General features: G+C 48.7%; 1 long non-coding RNA gene across 1 annotated transcript; it reads left to right on the top strand.

Moving 5' to 3' along the window:
• Nucleotides 1-630: 630 nt before the first annotated feature.
• On the top strand, nt 631-5,977 carry LOC135285423 (uncharacterized). The gene is made up of 3 exons (XR_010350267.1): nt 631-994; nt 1,948-2,034; nt 4,406-5,977. It is a non-coding gene; the product is annotated as an uncharacterized LOC135285423 (long non-coding RNA).
• Nucleotides 5,978-7,340: the final 1,363 nt, after the last annotated feature.

Raw genomic sequence — 7,340 nt, 5'->3', positions numbered from 1 at the left:
GGCAGGGGAATTTCCCTCTCATTATATTCAGATCATCTCTCCCTGCACCAGGAAAAGCCAAGTCCTTTCCTCACCAGCCCTCTCAGAAGTTCCCCAAGCCCTGAGCCTTTCCCCCTTTATTCCCTGTGGGATCATCCAGGCTGTGAGGAACCAGGATAAGCAGATTATTGTTGAGATGGGAGGATAAACAGGGCTGGGAGGAGAGGACTGGCATCTCCCTGTTATCCCCAGGGAACAGGGACATCAACAGAAACCCTTGGTGGCTCTGGGCAGGTTGGGAAAAGTCCAGCTTGAGGCTGTGGAATTCCAATTGTTCCTGCAAAACCTGGCTCTGGAAATGTTCTGCTTAAATCCAACATTCCTTGGGAGCACATCCATCAAATCCAGCTGTTCCACCAGGCATGAGGAGCATCCACAGAGAGCTTGTCCCATTCCTGCCTCTCTTTCCCCAGCAATTCCATTGGGATTAAGGATCTTTTCTGTTGGAGCTCTGGCTGCTGAGAATTTCAGACTTTCTGTGCTGACAGACTCTGACCCCCAGGAGAACACTGCATTGATCTGAGGCTGTGGAGAAGCTTCCAAAATGGAATGATAGAACTGGGATTGTGGGTGTGGAGTTTGAATAGAAGTGTGTGACATCACAGGGTGGGAAACTTAGAGCTTAAGGGTTTAGAATAGAGCAATATCTATAGAGCAAGATGGAGGTTGTAGAGCAGAGGCTTCTTCTTCTTCTTCTTCTTCTTCTTCTTCTTCTTCTTCTTCTTCTTCTTCTTCTTCTTCTTCTTCTTCACCTTCTTCACCTTCTTCACCTTCTTCACCTTCTTCTTCTTCTTCTTCTTCTTCTTCTTCTTCTTCTTCTTCTTCTTCTTCTTCTTCTTCTTCTTCTTCTCCTCCTTCTTCTCCTCTTCCTTCTTCTCATTCTTCTTCACCTTCTTCTCCACAGGTTTGGGTGGTTTTGTGTAATTGGACAGAAAAGTCCACATTGCGGGCACAGGTGGGTTGGTTATTGGGCTAAAAGTAAAAATCATTTAGGTGTTATTTCTTAATTGGACAATTTAGCCTTAAAAGATCTCGTAGAGAAAGACAGTTAGCCATTTTGTAGCTTGTTAATGAAGAACTGCAGAGCCCACTGCTGTGAGACTGTAACATTGATAAAAATAACAAACACCTGAGTCTGAACACGAACTATCAAGAGCTTCAATCCTGACCTCGACAGTGGAAGGAGGAAGCCAAAAACCAACACTTTTCCACCCTGGAAAAGTGAACACCTGTGTGGCACGAGGGATACATTTCATTAATACAAATTTTAATAGATGTTCTGCTTTTTAGAGCTTAATCCTCATAAGAAGATGTCAGCAGAGGGGGTCTGCACTGGGAGCCATCAGAAATCCAGCACAAAGCTCTTTTTAGGGAACAGGCATGGAAAGAAGGGGCTCTTGGGTTATTTTACAGTGTTTCCCTGTGTTTTCCAGCTTTGGTGCATATAAAGATCCCCAGGATTTTTCCCTGGTGCTGTTGATCCCTTTCCATCCATGCACTGAGCAGAAAAGGGTGGGGAAGGACCAAAGGCAAGCAGGAGTCATTGGTAGGGAGGGGGCAGGAGCTGCCAGCACTGATGCACCATAAATAATAGCCAGAGGTACTTTGGAAAAGGGAAAAAAATCCAGATAAATTCCAGAATAAAGCAGGAGAGAGCTGGGATAAAGCCTGGAGGGTTCACCATCCTCTGCAGTCCTCAGGGCAGGAGCAGAGGCTCTCTGTGCTGAGCCCAGACATAAAGAACAGGGTAATTTGGGAAGTGCAGGATGGATTTCCTCCCCAGGACGCTTTGGATTGTCTCACCAGTGCATTACATCCTCTAAAGCTTATAAATCAATTAACTCGGGCCTGCTTAGCTAATTAGAGCTGCTTACACTTCCAGCTAATAAAATATTTGTCATTTCTAAGGCACGTGGGAGTTTTTCTTCAGCTTAACCCAATCACCCTGACAATTCCTGCCGCTGAAGACATTCCCAGAAGCACTTTTTGCCAGAGGTAAGAAAAATCTGATTAGGTAAGATGACAAAAACTTGCATTCCTGTAGTTTTCCCTGCTGGAGTGTGGATGGATGGAGACAATCCAGCAGCACTCCCATTGGTAATCCAGCAGTAGGGATGGAATTTGGAGGAAATTTTGGGATTAAGGGTGCAGAGATCTATTGGACACTTGGGTTCAGTGGATTTCATCATTTTGTCTTCACCCTTAAGCCAAGCCTTGCTGATCTTGGGAGGGTTCAAGCTCACCTGCCTGGTTTTTGGTGTTTATTCATCTCCACATGGTCAATTCAACAAAGGAAAAAGAAACTCTTTGAATGTGCTGCTGCATCCAAACGGGTTTTTTTCCCTCCCTTCTATCTTCCCTTATTTTTTAATGGACTTAATAAAGAAGGAAATGTATCAGCCAAGTCCAGCCCATGCGGCTTTAACAACTCAATTTAATTAACATCTCCCAAACTGTCTTATTAAAACTAAATTAAATCCTGATTTGAGAGGTTTAATAGATCACCCAGACCTTGTGCAGAGACAACTGCAGCTGTGGGAGTGCCAGCAGAAGGAGCTGAGCCTTTCCCTGCTCACCTTTGCGGGGCCAGAGCTGCTCCCTCCCCCATTCCCAGGCTGCAATCCATTCTCCTGCCGGGTTAAATCCGTGCTCATTCTCTGGGGCTGCAGCCAGCCAGGAGCTCCGTGAGTCCTGAGTTTATCCCGGAAGACAGGAAAAATTGTCAAAACAGAAAATTATACAGAATGTACAAACCTTTCCCTGGCTTTTTAAAATCCATTTACCTAAACCACATTTTTGTAAGCTTATTTTTTGACTTATTTTTTTAAAAAAAGAAGATACTCAGGATAAATAAGAATTATCCTAAAAATGGCCCTGTTTGCCATATGTGCTGTGTGGGGAAGGATTTTGGCTTTGGGGATAGGTGGAAACTTGTGAAAGGGAAACAGGGAAGAGCAAGAAAACACCAATTTATTTTGGAAATTTTTCCTCCTGACAAGGAAAGTGCTGCTCTATTTGCCTCTTCTGTGGAGGAGCTGGTGCCTTCCCCATCCTCCTGTGCCCTTTTCTCTCTATTTCCCTTTCCCCCTTCACTTCCCTCCTGCTCCCTGGGGGTTTCTGCCTTCCCCCTCTGCTCTCCAGCTCCCAGGGATGCTCTCCCACCAGAAATCCTCCAGGAGCTGCTCCTGCTCCTGCTCCTGCTTTTCCCAGCAGGCCCTCAGCACCCAAGAGCTGATGAGGGCAGCATCTGCTTTCCATCACCCTGCCAGGCTGGGCTTAGCTCTGCTCCCATCTAATCCCTGCCCAGGTTAAACCTTGCCCAGGCTAAACCCTGCCCAGGTTAAACCCTGCCCAGGCTAAACCCTGCCCATGTTAAACCTTGCCCAGGTTAAACCCTGCTCAGGCTAAACCCTGCCCAGGCTAAACCCTGCCCAGGTTAAACCCTGCCCAGGCTAAACCCTGCCCAGGTTAAACCCTGCTCCCACAGCCCTGCCTGGTGGCTTCAGAGAGCTGGAGATCGAGGGAGCTCCTCGGGGTGAGGCTGAGCAGCCCAGAGCTGATCCTGAGGACACCTCAGAGCTCCTGGGGACACCTTGGAGCTCCTGGGGCACCTGGGAGCTCCTGGATGAGCTGGCAGGGCTGGAGCTGCCCTTGGGGACACCTTGCAGCTCCTGGGAGCTCCTGGGTGGGCTGGCAGGGCTGGAGCTGCTCCTGGAGCTGTTCCAAGGTGGGGCTGAACCCACGGATGGGTTTTGGGGAGGGGGTTGCTAGCAGGACTCTGCTGCTTTCAGGGGTCCTGCCCATCCCTGGGGCACTGGCACGGTGGGCAGGGCCATCCCCAGGGACAGTCCAGCCTGGAAAAGGTCCCTGCTGAGCCCAGGAGCCGCAGGAGGCAGGGCTGTGTGGTGGAGGGAGTCGGGTAAGTGCTCAAAGCCCCCGAATGCAGCTGCCTCGGGGGCAGCACTCCGAGCAGGGGGCAGCCCGGTGCTGTGGGGTCCTGTTTTCTCTGGGAAGTTTGGGATTATTCATTGTAAGCCCTAAAGGTGCCCTGCCCACCCAACCAGCCCCGGGTGTCAGCCAGCAGCAGAGAGGGCGGCCAGGATGGCTCAGACTCCAGACCTTGGGGAAAAAAAAAAAAAAAGCATTTAAAAGCCAAATTTAAACCACACTAATTAGTTAAAAAGCCATTGTTTCATCATTTGGTAGTAAAACAGTGACTTTAAACCAGCAGTTGCTCATTTTGCAATTCTCTTGACGAGGATTTTCCATCCCTGCTGACGTTGGTGGAGTTATATCACCTGGAAATCTTCTCCAGTGTGTGTGGAGCAGCGTTGTTTACTGAAGAGTTTTAATCCTCCATTTACAGCTCCTCTGCTGAGAATCTGTGCTCAAATCAGGAAAGGCATCTGCAAAAAAAAAAAAAATCCCTAAAAAACCCTTTGTAAGCAGAAGGGAAGGAGATTTGAATCATCGAGTGCTGGAAAACTTCTCTCATCTATTTATTCCTGGGCCTGACATCTCCGAGAAAAAAATCCCCAACCACTTTCCAAGCTCCAAGAGGGGTCTGGAAAGGTTAATCCTGGCACAATTTTGCCATCAGCCCTTCTGGAAGCTGTTTCCCCATGGAAAATGTTATCTTGGGTAGGGCTGGGGTGTCCCTGGGTGCTGCAGGGCAGGAGGAGGATTAGCCCCAGCCCTGTTTGTAACTCTGTTAACTTGGGAGATAAGGATCCTGTGATAATTGCTGGCAGCAGGGAAAGAGAAATATTCCCCAGCTCCAGCCTTGGGGATTTCCCTAAAAAGCATTGGGTGAAAATGTTCCTTTGTCCTAAAAACCATTAGGGGTAAATTCTCTTTTCCCTAAAAAACATTAGGGGAAAACTGCCTTTTCCTAAAAAGCACTGGGGGAAAATGCTCCTTTCCCTAAAAAGCACTGGGGGGAAAACTCCCTTTGCCCTAAAAAGCACTGGGGGAAAACTCCCTTTCCGTAAAAAGCACTGGAGGAAAACTGCCTTTGCCCTAAAAAGCGTTGGGGGAAAATGTTCCTTTGTCCTAAAAAACATTAGGGGAAAATTCCCTTTTCCCTAAAAAACATTAGGGGAAAATTCCCTTTTCCCTAAAAAGCACTGGGGGAAAATGCTCCTTTCCCTAAAAAGCACTGGGGGAAAATGCTCCTTTCCCTAAAAAACATAAGGGGAAAACTCCCCTTTCCCTGAAAAGCATTGGGGGGAAATGCTCCTTTCCCTAAAAAGCATTAAAAAGTTGGCAGAAAACCATCAGTGAGCTTTTTTCTGGCACGACACCTTCCTGAGGCTGCAGGGACTTTTCCCACAGAGGATTTTCAGGAGTTTTGTCCCATCCCCTCCATGGGTTGGGGTTTGTGTGCTGGTGGCTTCACCAAAAGGTGGCATCTCCCCAGGTTTGTCCTGAGCATTCTGGGGGGAATTGGGTGATGTTTCAAAGCCAGAACTCGAGTTAGAAATGTCACTTAAAGCCTGAGCTCTGTGTGGTTTGAAGTTATTTTCTTTTTATAAAGGGTCCTTAGAGGCTTTTACTTATTGGTATGAATAATCTGCTTTTCCCTTTCCTGGGAATCCACTTCAACAGCTCCTTGGAAAAGCCAAGTGTTGCCTTCCAGCCTCCCAAAGAAGCTGGATAGTGTGATTAAGGACACAGAAATTCAGGAAAAATAGGAATGAACAAAACCATAGAAATTATTTTCCTTACTTTTTCAAAATCCTTTTCCCCTCTCTGCCACCTCCGCCTTCCCCAGCTCTTCCCTTTCCTCTCCTGAAGCAGTTGGTTGTGAGTGGGGTTCAACTTTCCACTGTCAAATTAAACTTTTCTTTTAGAACTAAAAAACTTTCAGTTTAAAAAAATACTGGGAAAACGTCTCAGTAAAAATCATAAATTTTGCTTCGAGTGAAAATTAATGCTAAACCCCAAAGTTATGGACAGAGTTATTGACCTACTTCTGTGCAATGATGATGTGGAACCAGCTTCCTTGGGTTTATTGGTTTATATATTTTGCTTTATTTGTAATTCCCAGAGCTGCTTTCCTGCTGCCCAGAGACCCTTTTAGTAGCATGAGGGGGGTCCCCTCCTGGGGGCTCCTGGAGCTTCTCTCTCTCCCCCACAGCAGTGGAATACCCTGAACTTCCCAGGGCAAACCTCCAAGCCTGGGGCAGCCCTGCTGCTCCAGAGGGAGCTCATTTTGTGATGTCAGGATTCCAGGCAGCAAAATCACCCCAGTGAGTCCCCAGTCTGAAGCAGAGAGGTTTCTGTGGCCCTTTGGAGATGGAGCAGGGATCAGACACGTGGGGAGGGGAGAGGAGGAGGGACCCAGTGCTGCTTTGATCCCTCTCAGCGTTCCCCCAAGGCCCCCATGTGCCCAGCACCTGAGAAAAGCTATTTATAAACCTGCAGGAAGAACAGGGAGCCCATAAATCTCCTGGGCTTCCTTTTCTCTCTGGAGCAGGAGGAAAATTAAAACCACGCGCTGGATTTCCCAGGGATGCTCCATCCTCCTGCGGAGCCTGGAGGTGCCCACAGGGACCTGACTTTCCTCACCTGGGGGTCCTCAGAAAGGCAGGAGGTGAAATCCACACACTGGACAAGAGGGAAGACATTTCCCTGACATTTTGGGGTGGTTTCATGTAAAAATCCCAAAGCTCCCAGGCCATGAACTTTGCTGCTGCTGAATCTCCATCCCCACAGCTCCTCTGAGGACCACATTCCCTCATCTCTCAGCCAAAGCCATTTTATTGGAAGGAGGAGAGCTGATCACTTTGAATAGGAACCAAACCCTGCGTTTTAGCAGGGAAGAGTTACAGAGTCTCCTAGAGGCTTCTGGAAGCTGCTGTGGAGATTCTCTGGTGGCTTCTAAGGGGCTGAGCTTGTGCTGCAGCCCAGCATCTCCACACTCAGCATAAATTTGGCTGCTGGACCCCAAATTCCTGCAGGAAAGGTGGATGCCATCAGTCTCAGCCACGCACTGGAGTGGTGATGCCTCCCTGATGAGCAGAGCCTGTTTCTTTGGGATCAAAGGGTCAAAGGGCACCAAATGTGTGACCTCCCGTGGGGGCCAGAGCTCATCCCGACCCCAGAACTCCTCGTGGGGCTTTGGGGCAGCACTGGGGAGTGGAGGGGAGGCTGCTCCTGTCCCTGCTCAGGGTGAGAGGGGAGCAGTGACCCCAGGGGCCACGGGAGAGCGGGAGCAGATGGCAAACAGAGGCTCCCAGTGTGGCCCTGCCCGCAGGAAGTGACCCCGGGCACGGGGCATTGTCACCAAATCCTCACTG

The sequence above is a fragment of the Passer domesticus genome, chromosome 23, assembly GCF_036417665.1.
Source record: "Passer domesticus isolate bPasDom1 chromosome 23, bPasDom1.hap1, whole genome shotgun sequence".
In the NCBI taxonomy this organism is placed as follows: domain Eukaryota; kingdom Metazoa; phylum Chordata; class Aves; order Passeriformes; family Passeridae; genus Passer; species Passer domesticus.
The sequence above is the reverse complement of the archived record's forward strand: the minus strand, read 5'-3'. Positions and strand labels throughout refer to the sequence as shown.